The 16332-nt window shown below is 40.1% G+C and overlaps 1 protein-coding gene across 4 annotated transcripts in view; it reads left to right on the top strand.

Annotated features, from left to right (window-relative positions):
• cdon.S (cell adhesion associated, oncogene regulated S homeolog) overlaps window positions 1-16332 on the top strand; it is a 132264-nt gene that overhangs the window by 68195 nt on the left and 47737 nt on the right. For 2 of the 4 annotated variants that reach the window (XM_018227730.2, XM_018227729.2), the window contains exon 1: window positions 9460-10477. The exons of 1 other annotated variant lie outside the window; for it this stretch is intronic. The gene's annotated coding sequence lies outside the window, so the exon portion shown is untranslated. Of the gene's footprint in view, window positions 1-9458; window positions 10478-16332 lie in introns of those variants that run through there. One more of the 4 variants, XM_041571312.1, reaches the window with a different exon arrangement.

The raw sequence follows: 16332 nt of genomic DNA, 5'->3' as shown, positions 1-16332 counted from the left end.
TCATGCAGAGGAAATTAAGCTAAAATATATTTTGGAGCAAATATATATAAACTACGTAGCTCATTCTTCCTCTCAAGCTTTGCAATTACCTTCAATGACTGTAATTGCAAGCTTTGCAATTACAATATCTCCTTCATATGTGCTTTCCACACTTTATTAGCAAAATAGCCAAAGGAGATGGTCTTGTTCTGTGAGCTTTTATGCTGACCATACCTGAGCTGCCCCTCACCATTTTCAAAATTTGCAATTGAAGAGATCACACAAGGGCCAGTAGCGCTGGAGGGAGGACAAGCAATTACATGATTTCTTCATACCTGTCAGTTGTTACAGGGCTCCCTGGGGCCATAAAAAGGGCGAGATGGTACAGTATAAGGGTGTTGACTTTGTAATACTTCTGTGTGCACATCAATCCTGTTCTTATCTTCAAGTAAACATATGCATAAGATACAGGGCGCTTGATGATGGATATTGTGTGATACTAAAATTCTGTAGCAAGACTACTAGGGTGTGTCCATATTTTATGCTCTGTATGTGGAATGAGAGTGGCAGAACCATAGTATGATTTTCCTAAGATGAATAAATGAAATATTTTTCTTCACAATGTATTTCATTCTCAATACAAAAATTAACAAAAAAAGGAAATGACAAGACCAAGACATTGTATGGGATCTCTGTTACCCAGGAGATCTATCTTCCGTTAGAGAAAATGTTTCCCTTTTGCGAAACCTTGGGAAGGAAACTGTAAAATGCGTCAATTTAAAATGTATGTACTATGGAAATCATACTAAATTATGTTTGGTGTCTGAGAAAAGCATGAGCAAAGCATTACAGCATTTGTCTTGGGCATGGCTGCTCCCACTTGGGAGTAGAATGTGAAAAGAAGCATAGACTCCATGCTGGGGGAAAAAGAGCCTTTTTTTCTATGGCAGGGAAATAGATTACCATTTTCTCCAGGCTTGGCAGTTCTCAGCAGGTTTGATCTTTGCAGAAAGGAGGAGGAGGGAAGCCAGACCATAAGTAAAATGTGAAGCAGAGAGCACATGTCTCTAGTTTATTTCTTGAACTATATCTTAGACTTCCCAAGATCTTTAACCCTTCTGGAAAATGAAACCACTTTAACCCTTCAGTATACCCATATTTAACGACTGAAAAGACATGCATCTCTCATCATGCTTTCATGTGCAGTACAGTATGGGGAAAGATTATACTTTAATGGGGGAATGTAATAAAAATCGCTAACGGAAAAACTATTCGCAATGCGAAAAGTTATGCCTTTGCGCGAACAAATTTTGCTTTGTGCGAATTTAATATAACTTTTGCGAGCCCGGAAACTGTTTAGCGACCACTTCCGACAGTGAAAGACCGTTTGCGAATTTTATAGTTTGCGCCAATGCGCAGTCAATGTAATAAAACTTCTTACTGAAAAGTTGTTATGTTTGCTCCAAAAGATTACGACACCTTCAAGCACTTCTTATGAGTGCGCAATTAAAATTCGCAATGCGCAATTAAAATTCGCAATGCAATAACAGTTTAAGGAACAATATTACATTGCGAGATGTTGATTTTTAGTCTTATTGGTGCGAATTGTTTTGCTCTTTGCGACTTTTATTACATTCCCCTGAAAGTGTCCTTAAAAGGGGGATGATCACAGTATACATAGGTTTTATCATCTCTTTAGATTTGAGACAGTATAATATGAGCTCACAAAGTACTGTGTGACTGGGCTGACCATTGTAAAATTGTATACATAGGTGTGGGTGTTGAATATGTATTGCTGTAATAAAAGTGAGCTTGAAATGTACTTACAGAAATTATAGCAATATCATCCCTAGTGGATATATATTAAGTATGCCTTTGTCTTTATTGTCTGTAGAGAGAGTAACAAAAATTTGACAGATCACATGTAAAATTAGCACAATATAAATAAAAGTATACATGCTACATACATACATACATACAAGAGTACCTAATATCTGTTGATATCAGTTATTTACCCACCAAATTAGGTTGTAAATAGGGATGAGCAAAATAAAGCCCATATACATAAGATTTGAGATGTATTCATATTATTTGGTGCAGCCATGATTGCTGATGAGATGAAATATCATCCAATGATTAATAAAACAGGGTCTTTCTCCAGTAGGCAATGTATTAAGGAATATGGGTTAATGACTGCATGGCTTTGCTAAGCATAAACATTTGAAAGAAACATTTACCTTGACTGTACTATTATTTACTCTGTATATAGTTTATGTAAATCCATAATTGATCACATTTAGAGGCACATTTATCAAGGGTCGAATTTCGAATTCATGGGAGTTTTAAAAAACTCCCATAAACTCCCATGAACTCAAAATTCGACCAATCGAAATTTCTTATAAAAATCGAATTGTTTAAACTCGAGTGAATAGGATCGATCCGAAAACTCAAATCGAATTAGAATCGAATTCCCTGAAAAAACTTGAATGTCAGGAAGGCTGCAAACAACTCCAAATTGATCCTTAGACCTCTCCCATTAACTTAAACAGCAATTTGACAGGTTTTAGGTGGTGAATAGTTGAATTTGAGTTCTTAAAGTGCCAGAGTATGATTCATTTGAAAATCAAAATTTGAATTTTTTGAAAAACTCGAATCAAATTACAAAAACTCGAATCGAATTTGAATAACTCCCTAGTCAAATTTGACAGTTTTGACAATAAAAAAACTCGAAAATTAGAATTTTCAATTTGACCCTTGATAAATCTGCCCACTAATATCCTTTAATGTTTTACTGTCTTGATAAAAATAACTGAAACATAAAATAACACTCTGCAATGTCTCTACTACATGGAGTTGACTTTTAGCAGAGTGATTTAGGGAGCCTAATATGCAATGGGATAGCATCCCCAATCACCCAAACATTAATAGTGCCATGTAATCCTGTTATTTAGCTAATGCAGAAACTATGGAGATAGCAAGAGCTATTCATGTGCCCAGAGGGCAAGTTTTTTTTCATCTTCCTCTTGGTGACTTCAAAGAGGTCTCTAGAATAATGCACAAATGCACCATGTAGAGTCTAAGAATCACTGGTTTACGCTGCCTAAACACGCCCAGAGGGCAAGTCGTGGAATGCTGAAGTAATGCTCACAACAAGCCATGCCTATTTTCCTTACAATGTATATGAAAGGGATTTGTGTACAACAGGAAGTATCAATGAAAAGCAGTGTGTTCTCTGTTTATTATTGTTTGAATGTGTTTTTCTCTATTAATGGGGAGAAATACTAAGAGGTACTATCAGACTTCCCAAATATAGAAAGTGCTTTCACTGGCAGTACTCCCAGATTTTATCATAAATATTATATATATATATATATATATATATATATATATATATATATATATATATATATATATATATATATATATATATATTATATATTATTTTAATTAAAAATAATATGTTAGAAACATTGCCATATTAAACCATTTTCTAGTACAGTAAGTCAAATAGATCATTTAGCTTGGGCCCTCACATAAAAATTAGATTTTAAAGGGGTTGTTCACCTTCCAAACACTTTTTTCAATTCAGTTGTTTATAGACAGTTCCCCCAGAGATAAAGACTTTTTTCAAATACTTTCCATTATTTATTTTTACTGTTTTTACAGAAATTAGTTTAAAGTTGAATGTTCTGGATTTTGACTCTGGCAGCTCAATAATTCAGGTGCAGACTCTAAACTGTTACAATTTTGCAACATTTAGTTGATACATTTCTCAGCAGCATCTCTGGAGTATTAGCAACTATTGTATCAATTCTAACAGCTGCCTGTAATGAAATCCAGAGATTCTGCTCAGCAGGGACAGATATAAGAAATGTATCAACTAAATGTTTCCATTTAGAACATTTAACAGGGTTGGCGACCCCCCTCCCAGGGCTGCTTCAGAAGGTGAAAAATGACACTTTACACTTCAATATTAGAAAAACGGTGACACATAGAAAATATAAAGTCATTGAAAAAAGTCGTTATTTCTGGTGATCTATCTGAAAACAACTAGTTGTTTGAAGGTGAACCACCCCTTTAAGGTTGAAAAGTAAAGGTTTGAAAAGTAAATTACAGCAAGATCAGTTTGTAACTCCATGGCCACATTTATTGTTCATTAAGGGGCAGATTTATCAAAGGTCAAAGTCAATTTCTGAATGAAAAAAAGAATTTCGAGCTATTTTTTGTGTACTTCGACTAGTGAATAGTCCAAATTTGATTCAAATTTGAAAAAAAATAAAAAAATTAGAATATTAAAATTTATCATGTACTGTCTCTTTAAAAATTTGACTTTGACCATTTGCCATCTAAAACATGCCAAATTGCTGTTTTAGCTGTGGGGGACCTCTTAGAACCTATTTGGAGTCAATTGGTGGACTCTGAATTCGAATTCGGCTGAATACGGACCTATTAGATCAAAAACTGACCTATTTGACCACAAAAAAAACTTTTTAACAATTACAATTACAACAACAATTTAATTTCGGTTGGTCTTTTTGAATTCAAATTTCGAAGTTTTCTCAATTCGAAATTCGACCCTTGATGCCCCTAAGAAATTTAGGCTGAGCTGCTCAAAACAAGTCCTGACTTTGTGTTTGACTTTCGCGTTAAGATGGTATCATATTAGAAGCTGTACATGTAGAAATAAGAAACATTGATGCCTATAGCTATGTATACACAGGGACATTAATGCTGAAGAAAGGATAAAAGAGGTCAGGCAAACAACTACACACGATTGTTAACACTGGCGGTTGTAGTTTAAAACTTCTCTGACATCACAGATTTACATATTTAGCATGCCTCAATCACTTAAAAAAGTCCTGGGGGATGAGTAATTTTCATTATTAAAGTAGAAGACCCACATTTCCAAAGACACGAAGTCCCAAAAATACAAAGTCCCAAAGCCACGAAAGGAGCCGAAGGAAACTCAAGAAGCTGTAATCTCCAAGGACAAGGAAGAAGAACCTGAGGTAAGTTCCACTGAACACCAATGTGTGTTTTGTTTTTTTTTTTACATTTTATTAAACCCCTGGACACCAATGTATTATTTTAATATGCTATAGGCCCCTGGCCACAAATGTTTATTTCAAATATTCTATGGGGCCCCTGACCACCAATGTTTTTTTTTTTAACTTTTTAACCAATGGGTTTTAAGCGCCCATGTTTGTGTGGTTTTTTTTTTTTACTGCGGTGTGGGGGTGGGGTCTAGGGTGGGGCCTGTGGCAGTGGGCGGGGTTCATAGCAGCAGAATTTTTTGTCTTACGGGCCCCATGATTTCTGATGGTGTTCCTGTATACAGAGCACTATCTGCAAGGCATTTGTAGGCACATAAAGGAAGGTTAGTTGACTTTGGATAACATTTACTATAGTGTGTGTATGACAGGGTCCTAAACTTTAAGCTTCACAAAAGCTAAAACAAAAAAGAGAAAAATATGTTCAGAATAAGCACTATTAATTTCACTCACGTTCAATAAGTGGGTATACTACCACTTTCACCCTTTTGGTGAAGCCAGTGTCGAATATTCAGTATTAAGCTGGCCATAGATGTAAAGATTTTTAAAAGATCCAATCGTTATCGTGAGACCACGATTATCTTGAAATGATTGTTTAAATGTATGATACAACTAAAAAGACCATTTCAGGCAATATTGCCCGCAAAACTGAAGAGTAGCTGCCTGCTTGGCCCTGCAAACATAGATAGATTGCACTGGGACCGATAAAGATTTTTAAACCTGGCCAATCAATTTTCTGACAGATGTCGACCGAAAAATCGTAAGATGTACCAGAGCCGGGCCACACTGGGCAGGCGACCTAGGCAACCTGGGCCGACGCTGTGCCTGCTGAATGTGCGCATGCGCAAGTTGACGCCAGCGCGCATGCACAAGTTGACGCTGGCGCGCATGCGCGTGTTAACGCCAGCGCGCATGTGCAGAAGAGGTAATCGGCGTGCGCACATGCGCAGAAGCATCAATCGCATGCAAGAAGATGGGGAATGAGAGGGCCGGACATGGGGTAGGCGACAGAGCAGGTACGTGCCTGGCGCCCCCCCAGCTTTGCGCCCTAGGCACGTGTCTACTCTGCCTACCCCTAGTTCCGGCCCTGAGATGTACGATCATTTGATTCCCACTAACTGCACGATAATTTGACGGATTGGTCGGACTGCGCTGAAATCGGTCATTCGCCAAAGAAGAATCGCGTGTCTATGGGGACCTTTAGCATAAAAGAACCATAGTATCAATACTGTCAATTCTATGTTTCAGGGTTTTACTTTGGTAAACATTGCAACATGCAGTTTAGCATGATAAAAGACAAGCTGGAAATTAAGAGTTAAACGTGTTTAACCTGTAATGCTGTTTTATATGTTCCACAGAACAGCAAGACAAATGTCAACTGATTTCCTTCAGCTCTTTTTTAAGGGTTTGGATCTAGACAAAGTTTGAATCCTGAATCCCAAATTTAAATTGTTATAGAGGTAAATAGGTTATATAAAATATTGTTGTGGTATCCAGACTCAAAGAATATATACTCCGTTAAAATAAAAGCTCCTTGAGTTTCCTTATTCTTCTACTCGTTTTGCCTGTATAACATATCTATTACCTGGGTTGAATTCCAGTTACTAGTAAACCACTGCATAACCAATGACCCTATATAAATAAATGTAGATGTGTCCCCAGACACCAGTGCAGTATGCCACGTAACTTGAGTGATTATAGGTTAGGATGTGCAGTCCAGTGAGACTGGACTATTGTATGAGCAATTTATAAAAAGAAATAAATGTAATAGTTTCCACAGGGTTCATTTTCATTATTGCAGTTTGGGGGGGGGGTTAGTTTTGTTAGAGACCCCATGAGAATTCAGTTAAAGCTTGTGTTCCCCCACAAAGACTTGGTTTATGCTACAGTGAGCAGATAACTGTGGAATCTGGGAGTGGATACATTTGAAGTGGAAACATACTTCAAAACATACAGAAGTAGCACAGACATACAGTAACTCAGATTAGCGACTGAGTATGACATAGAAAAACTCATAGCTCTTATTTTGCATATTTATTCTTTTAGCAAGAACTAGGCATTTAAATTTGCTTGAGGTTTTTTTTAATGGACTGCTCACCTTTACGATAAATGTTATTATGTTATAGAATAATCTATTCATAGCAACTTTTCAATGGGTCTTATTATTAATTTTATGTATTTTTAGATATAAAATGTTTTCCTTTTCTGTCTATCAGCTGTCAGATCGGGATGACTGTCCCTGGCAGCCAAGTAATTATCCCTGTCTGAGGCTACAATGTTTTTTTTGTTTTTTTATTACTAATTTTTCTTTTCAAGCCACCTCCTATTGATATTTCAGTCTCTATATCAAACGACTGCCTGGTTGCTATGGTAAATTGCATCCTGGCAACCAACTAGTTGCTGAACTTTTAAGCTAAACATTTTAAAAATTGCAAAAACGAAAAAACAATTGCAAATAATATTAGGATATGAATGTATACAGCATTCTAAAAGTTAATTGAAAGGTGAACCACCCCATTAAAAGATAAATTAGTTCACGGACAAACCACACTGTATAATACATGGTGTTCTGATTTGGATAATACAACTGAGAATGCTTACCTCAGGCCTCATACATTAACAAGCTTTATTACCATACTGATTCAAATTCTTTTTTAGTTAATTCCTGTTACAGCATTATGCTCATTGTATAATATTACTGCAATTTTTAGAGTAAACTTTTTCTCATGATTTGACTTTTGTTCTTTAAACTTGAAGTTCACATTTAAGTTAACCTTTAATATGTTAAGAGCTGCTTTTCAGTTGGCCTATGTTTCTTATTTGTTAATAGTTTTTGGATGCTTTCCTTCTCTCATTTACCTCTTTCCAACTTGCAAGTTAAAATTCAATGTGATTTTTGGAGGATCAAAGAGAGGGCCGTTCCTGCCATGAGTCAAGATGAGTACCTTGCCTCAGGCGGCAGTGAATGGCCAGTTACAAGGGGCAAAAAGCCGCCTCCTGTAAATTTAAGAGCCGGATTTCCCATTTTTAAAGAAAGCGCAGTATGCAGATCACGCAATGCAGCACCTTTTGAACTGCTCTGAGGCTAAACCTCAGGCGGCAGCAGCCCACGGATCGCCCCTGATCACAGACTCTGGGTAAACTGGAGCCTGTCAATCAGATATCTGCTGAAATTCCAAACAAGGTGCTAGAAAAAAAGCTAAATAACTAAAAACTTAATAGGAATGTATGCAATTCTATGTGATATATTGTCCATATAAAATGGTAACTGGTTATTTTTCAGTAAATGAAGTATCCCAGCATCCCCTGACTGGCCATTGCTAGTGTTTTAATGACTTCCATTATTATTTATTCCACACAACACAGGGCTGGTGCCAGAGGCGGGCCAAACAGGCCGGGCGCCCTAGGCAGCCCAGCCAGCCTGCTCGCCCCTTCCTTTCTCCCGTCACTTGTGCATGCGCAGTAAGCACGTTCCCGGCGTGCATGCGCATCAAAGGAGGTCCCGGCGCGCATGCGCAGTAAAGGCATTCACGTTCACTTCAGCGTGCGGCGCTTACTGCGAACAGATTTCCAGGTGGGTTCGGTCTAGGGGTAGGCAGAAGAGGTAGCTGCCCAGCGCCCCACAATCATTGCGCCCTAGGCAGCTGCCTCTTCTGCCTACCCCTAGTTCCGGCCCTGGCTGGTGCCTTCACATTTACTCTGTCTTATGGAAGGTTATACACTGGGATTGTGATGGGGTATAAAGATTATATACAGTATATGTATTTTTTGGCATCACTGATCTATGGGATATGTCCCTGCGTTTGTCAGAAAAAGGGGGGAAAGTCCGTGTGGAGAAAGCAGGGTGTAGGTGTAACACTTATGGGGCTCATTCAGGGGCACTCCACCAATGAAGCGAGTTGAGACACTCGCATCAGACGGCAGCGCCCCCTGGTTGCCAGGGACGACATAAATGCTGCTCCTGGTAACTAAGAGCCGAATTTCCATTTTTCAACCTGGAAATTCAACTCTTCTAGTGCAGAGAGCGCAATTGCCCTCTCGGGACTATCAACTGGACCACCCACGACGCCCTCCGGCGCAATGTGGACCGCCCCACGACCCCCTCCGGTGATGAAAGGTGAGTGGCATGGGGAGGGGTTGGGGGCGGCAAAATGAAGACTGCTTCATGCAGCAAAATGGACAGAATTGCCCCTGGGCTCATTTATCAACACTGGGCAAATTCGCACACGGGCAGTTACCTATAGCAACCAATCAGTGATTAGCTTTTTGCAACCAGATGCAAATAGAACAATGAATGCAGCAATCTGATTGGTTGTCATGGGTCACTGCCCATTGGCAATGGTGCCCAGTGTCGATAAATGAGCCCCAGTGTGTGCGGGAACGCGGAGGGTTATTCAGGCAGAAGGTGTAAAATTGAGTGGTGAGACAACGCTGGAGGCTAGGTATTCTTCTGCTACTGATGGTGATCTTGGAATTCCTGAGAATAATGTCACTTGTGCCTGGAGCTGTCATGTTGCAAAGCTTAAGGTCAATCCAGGGCGACCCTTTACCTACGAGGAATGCGGAACAACGGGGAGGGACTGGATAGGGGGAGGAGGCCTGGAAGAGATGGGAGGGGACTGGGAAGTGCAGCACACAGGGCTTTGCTTGGCCATTTCGCTAGCAAGCTGTGCTCTCTTATTGAAGGGGTCTTGTGCGAAGGGGAGGACGTTACGCCAAACTGGTGTCCTGTGTGAGGGTCTTTCTTACCCACAGGTCCAGCCCTCATTCATTCCTCCTCCCCGTGTTCTCTCCCTCCCCCTCCTCAGACACCTTCTGGGCTCGCACTGCCCGCGCCTCTCTTCCCGGGAGCTGGGAACATTCACGGCTGAGGGGAGACAGAAGGAAGGGAGCACTTTTACCGGGGGACACGTGGAACCGGCTAGGGGTCTGGGATCGGAGTTTGTACCTTGGATCCGAGGTGAGAGCTGAAAAACATCCGGGAGGGGAATCTAAGTGCAGTAATCGTGCTTGGGATTGGAGTGTGCAGAAAGGAGATCACCGACAAGAAAACGCTGCAGAAGGGGAGTAAAGGGGAACTTAAAGGCGACCCGGCCCGACACACGGTGGAGGGAAGTGAAGGACGGAGGGACCTTGGGGGGGAAGACGCTGCTGTGTGTACAGGGGTCACCTCGGTGTGTCTGATACAGCAGGGACCCGTCTTACAGCCGCCGGGTGATGGGGGAACAGTAGAGACGCACGGGGCACCTGTTGGACTTGCAGCTAGAGGAGTTCCGTCCCGAGTGCCCTTTCCCTGTGTTCCTTTGGATGTTTCTGATGAGATGGAAGCCTGAAGCTTCTCCCTGCAGTTGGATTTAGTGACTGACAATTCCCTCTTGTGCTGTAACCGAGGGATGTACGCGGGGGTTTGCTGCGGGTCCCATGGGCAGAGAGTGCCCGTATCTCAGGTAAGTTCATTGACAGGGGCAACAATGGCTGCTACCTCTGTACTCCCCTGTGCAGCCAAGCCTGTGCCCTGCACTCTATTTACCTCCCCTGCCTCCTGCTGCTGATGGAATCTTCCCTCTGGCACCTCCTCATGATTGCACCATTACAAGTCATTCTGAGACAAAGGCACACAAAAACGTCATGTCCAGGGACCCCAAAACCAGTCCATTTCCATTGAAGTCATTATTTAAGGAGTCTAGTGATGTCCCTTTTGGGAAGAATATCTGTTCAGATTGCTATTACTTAATATGAACATTTACAGATTAAAGGCTAATTCTAAGAATGGCTGTTGATTACACTGATTATAATAGTGCAGAATAAATGGTCACACGTGATATTACATTTATTCCGGCAGCGCTAATGAATTCGTCCAAGGAATAAAATGTTCCACTGGTTGAAATCTCCAGCTTCTTACATTGTTTTCATGCAACAAATAAGTTACTGTTATTTTAAATAAGTATTTCAAATCTGTAACTTTGCCAATATTTGCCCATATGTGTTGGGGTTACAATAACATTTATCCTTGGCTGTGGGCATACCTTAGTTCATCAATATCAATGACCATTGTATCTCAAAGTCCCAAGGGATCCCAGTAAACCACAACAAGGACATAGCTTCTTCCCTCCCACTAGCCAGTCATGTGTTGTTTGAAGTCTTTCAGGTCTAGACTGTATCTCTGCAGGGCACTGGCAGACAAATGCAAAAAGAAAAATGCATAACACATTTGCAATTCAGCCCTTGCCCCTCTTGGGATCCTGCTGTTGCCCAGGCTGTTTTTAGTTGAAGCATGCTTCCCTACAGCCTTTGTTGAATGTGATATATTATGCCTGCATATACACTGTATGCAAAACTTTCCTGGTCGAAGTGGGGAATCTTTATTATAGTCCTCATTTGAACCTTGACAAGTAAAACTACTGCATACTTTGAAACTTGACTTTTGCCTGGTCTGTGACAGTTAATTGCCCATAAAGTACTTTTTCAGCACTTAAACACCTACATGGTTTGGGCTGGACGGGAGGGAGAAGTATGTAGAAAGGACTGATTGTGATGCTTAGAAATGCTCCATTAGGCTGTCGCAGCCCAGCAATCTATTTCACATTTTTTAACAGAACAGGCTTCTGTGTGTTCAGGGGTTACGATTTGTGGCATATTCCCCTGCAGCTACAACTAACAACTACAAACTACAACTCACAGCAATCTTCAACAATAAACAGCTGTTAGAACACACAGTGCACTGTACTTTATCAACAACTGGAGATGAACCTCTGAGCTTAAAAACCCCACAGAAGATATTCTATAATTTCTGAGCAGATTTTGGTGAAAACATGCAGGGGAGCTTCTTCCAATGAAACCAGGAAGACACTAACATAGTGGCAGTATGATACAAATGTATAAAGTAGGCTTTCATATTTTTCAATTCATGTCCAGATCTTGGGAATGTCAGATGCCTGTGTTATTTCAGCTCAAAAACATCCCATGCTTAACCTTTTTCTTTGTACCAAATAAGGTTTAAAATTAACAAACATCACCCCCTGCATCTGCTGTTTGTGTCCCCAGAACATAAACTGTAGTTCTACTTCTTACCAGGGCTAAGCTTGGGCAGGTTTTTAAAAGGAAAGTAACAACTGTTGACTGCATAGATGAAGCTGTGTCCTTCCTTTGAGAGTCAGGGTTGTCATGCTTAAAATAGTATATTTCATAGTCACTCAAAGGTGCAAAAATATACGTATGCCTATTTATTTAGCTTATTATGTTGCTTATATAATATTTTTTTTTATTATTCATTTCTTTATTATTATACTAGACAAAATACACCCAATGACCATTCTACATTGGCAAATATTACTTTCAATAGTAATTGGGTTGTCAAATTTATGTTTGCTTAAGAAGAAAGGGAAGACCTACCTTGGTTCATACGTGCGGATGGTTAGTGTCACAGATTACTGCCAACAGAAAAGTGGTGTATTTGTTAATACCTCTGTTTATAGAGTTGCTTTGCAGTGCGGCAAGTACTATGCAATGCAATAAAAGGTATCGTCCCTGCTGCACTAGACGTGTGTGATGTCAATATAGGTTGTATAGAAGGTAATAACACCTGTTTCAAGCATAGTTCTTCTGTTCAGTTGCTGATTCCACATTAAGATGTTTTGGCACTTTATTGCTTGTTTCTCCCATTAAAAAAAATATAAAGTAGTCGAAAGTAGTTGTTTGTACTTATATAAACTGACAGCTGCCCTGTTAAAGTTTTCCTTATAATATACCAAATATACAATTGTGTTTTTCAGTCCTGTAGAGCCAAGATTTCTCACAGTTACAAGTGCATGACGCACATTAAGACCTTCACTGTGATTAGCATAGCAATGGTAGTTAGACCCTTGCACAGTGCTGAACGTATTGTTTTCATGCATATCAGTGTCTGTGGAGAATTCAATATTTAATGCAATTTCCTATTATCCCTTGTGATATATTAGAACATTTTATTAAATGTTGGGTAACATTTTATGATATTTTGGTGTCATAAATGTTTGTATGTGTTCTTGGAGATCATTTATTAATTATATACCTTTAAATAAAGCGGAAGGGTTGACTCTGGTTTTAATAAAAGTTAGCTGAATACACATATTCTGGCAACATATATGTATTTTAAATCCCATGAAGACATTTTCAGTATTGTGGGTGCATTTGATGAAACTTTACAGGAGCTAAGTACAGTATAAGAAATCTTTCACCATACACCCTTTGTTATGACTGTTTTGCTTTACAGATTGGCAGAATTCTATTATTTAGAGGAATAATCGGTGTAGTGGTAATCTAAATATCTAACCTGCCCTGCTTAGCTCAAGAAATAACAATTGCAAATGCAATATTCCTGCTGTGATTATGCCTTAGGGCTGAACTCCACGGCACAATGAGGACCGACTTGTCGCACGGCGATGACATGCATGCGACGTGTTGAACGTGCAGAACATAATGGGACTGATTGAGAAATTGCAGGTACAAACTACATGTATCTGACTGACGGGTGTGAACACCGCATGCTGCGTCTTCATCCGACAGCCGGATACATGTAGTTTGTACCTGTGATTTCTCGATTAGCCCCATTATATTCTACATGTTGCATGACTGTCATAGCCATGCGACCAATCGGTCCTCATCGCGCCATGGGGTTCAGCCCTTAAAGAAACACTGGATAAATGGTTAATTAGGAAAAAATGTAAAGTATAAAGGCTTGTGACCGGAGTGACCGGATGTCGAACAGAACACTACTTCCTGCTTTTCAACTCTCTAACTCTGAGTTAAGGTGGCCATACACGGGCCAATAAAAGCTGCCGACAGACTGAGCAGCTTATTGGCCTGTGTATGGGGCCCCCCGACGGGCTTCCCCGATCAAGATCTGGTCGAAAGTCGGGCAGATCTCGATCGGATGGGACTAAAAATCCCGTAGGATCGCGGCCGCATCTGTTCATTGATGCGGTCCCGCGATCCGACCGCCCGTTACCATTCGTTAGGATCCGATCGTTGGGCCCTAGGGCCCACGATGGGATCAGCCCGATATTGCCCACCTCAAGGTGGGCATATCGGGGAGAGATCCGCTCGTTTGGTGACATCGCCAAATGAGCGGATCTCTCCATGTATGGCCACCTTTAGTCAGCAACTATAAGGGGGGCCACACAGGACATAACTGTTCAGTGAGTTTGCAAATGATCCTCAGAATTTAGCTCAGATTCAGAAGCAAACAGTTATGACCCATGTAGCTCCTCTCAAGTCACTGATTGGTTACTACCAGGAATTTGTAGAGCAGGCACTCAAACAAAGGCAATCTTCCCCCAGGAAGTAGAGTTCAGTAAAATTATTTTATTGTTATAATTAATAAATAGTTTCACCTTAAAACTTCTATTGGTAGTGTGAGAGTAGAAAGTATCACCTACTGTCATATATCTGCAGGCAATTAATCTCTTGGTGCCACATCTAAAGCTGCCAGTGTGTTCTAACCAAGTTAGTTTGTTATTAACTGTTGTGTGTTCTAACCAAGTGAGTTTGTTATTACCTGTAGTTCTACTTGGCGAGAGTACTCTTACTGCCTGGTAACCAATCAGTGGAAATCAAGAGACAGGAAGTAAAACAGGAAGTAGTGTTCTGGCTATTATGTTAGACATCCAGTCACTCCAGCCTTTATAGGTTACATTTTTGGCTAACTAACTACAGAGTATATCGAAAACATTTTTATTTTGCACAGTCTATCGTTTTCCCAGTTTTCATTTTTAAACTGAACAATTCCTTTAAAGGAACTGTAACAGCAAAAATGAAAGTCTTTTAAAGTAATTCAAATATAATATACTGTTGCTCTGCACTGGTAAAACATATGTGTTTGCTCAAGAAAGAGTACTATCATTTATATATAAGAGCTGCTCTGTAGTCATGGGGGCAGCCATTCATGCTGATAAAGGAGAAAAGGCACAAGTAACACAGCAGATAACAGATAAGTTATTTAATGAAATATAATGGTATTCTGATAAGTGCATGTGTTATTTGCTATATAACCTGTGCCTTGAATGGCTGCCTCCATGGCTACACAGCAGATTCTTTATACAAACTACAGTAGAGTGTCCAAAGCAAACAAATCAGTTTTATGAGTGTAGGGCAACACTATATTATATTTTCATGACTTAAAAACACTTTGATTTGTTGGTGTTACTGTGACATACGGGGTACGTTGTCGCTTATGGGACTTCCCGCAACCTGACAAAGCTGGTGAAAAATGCATTTTCACACAATTGCAGTACGTGAATCAAATGTTTTACCCACAGTGTATTTTCAGATCACCATCACCTAAAAGAGTTACTACTTGTCTAGCTCAAGACACTTTATGTAAATTGTAGTGCTTCTTTTCAACTGTTTTCTTAGTAGACTAATCTTTTTTGCTGGACATAATTTGTCTGAAATTGATGTTTACCAAACAAAGTTATCCAGACTTCCTAAAAAATATCCTGTAGTCAAGAGGATCAATAAGGGTGCCCATTGTTTTGACACCAGACGTAGGCTAATAAGCTGCTAACATAATAGAGAGGGGCCAAGTCAGAAGTCATCCCCTGTATGGCCATCTTTAATCTTAATCCCTTTGTAAAATCAGTTTGTTCAAAGAAAACACTGTCATATGCCTGAATTACAACCAGAACTCTTTGTTCTGCTTATTATGGCTATGGCACACATGATAAGGGCCCAAAACTAGGGCTGCACCGAATCCAGGATTCGGCCTTTTTCAGCAGGATTCGGATTCGGCCGAATCCTTCTGCCTGGCTGAACTGAATCCTAATTTGCGTATGCAAATTAGAGGCGGGGAGGGAAATCACATAACTTTTTGTCACAAAACAAGGAAGTAAAAAATGTTTTCCCCTTCCCACCCCTAATTTGTATATGCAAATTCGGTTCGGTATTCGGCCGAATCTTTCAAGAAGGATTCGGGGGTTCGGCCGAATCCAAAATAGTGGATTCGCTGCATCCCTACCAAAAACAGCCACTCTCTTCTTCAAATCACTTTCATTTTAAGCTCAGCTCCATCTGCTAACAGCTGATGTTTTCCCACCAGACACAATTGCTGCATTTTTGTGCACATAAATCTTTTTTACGTTTCTTTTGTCTGGGAGGAAACCGGGGTACCCAGAGCACCTACACAGATACATGGAGAACATACAAACACCTTTCAGACAGTGGCCAAACATGGTTATCTCTACTGTATTCAAAGATATCAGTGTGGTGATATACATCTAATATTATATGAGGCAGCAAAACCTATTTAGTAGTTTCATTTAAATGT

This window comes from Xenopus laevis, chromosome 7S (genome assembly GCF_017654675.1).
Source record: "Xenopus laevis strain J_2021 chromosome 7S, Xenopus_laevis_v10.1, whole genome shotgun sequence".
Taxonomy (NCBI): domain Eukaryota; kingdom Metazoa; phylum Chordata; class Amphibia; order Anura; family Pipidae; genus Xenopus; species Xenopus laevis.
The sequence above is the reverse complement of the archived record's forward strand: the minus strand, read 5'-3'. Positions and strand labels throughout refer to the sequence as shown.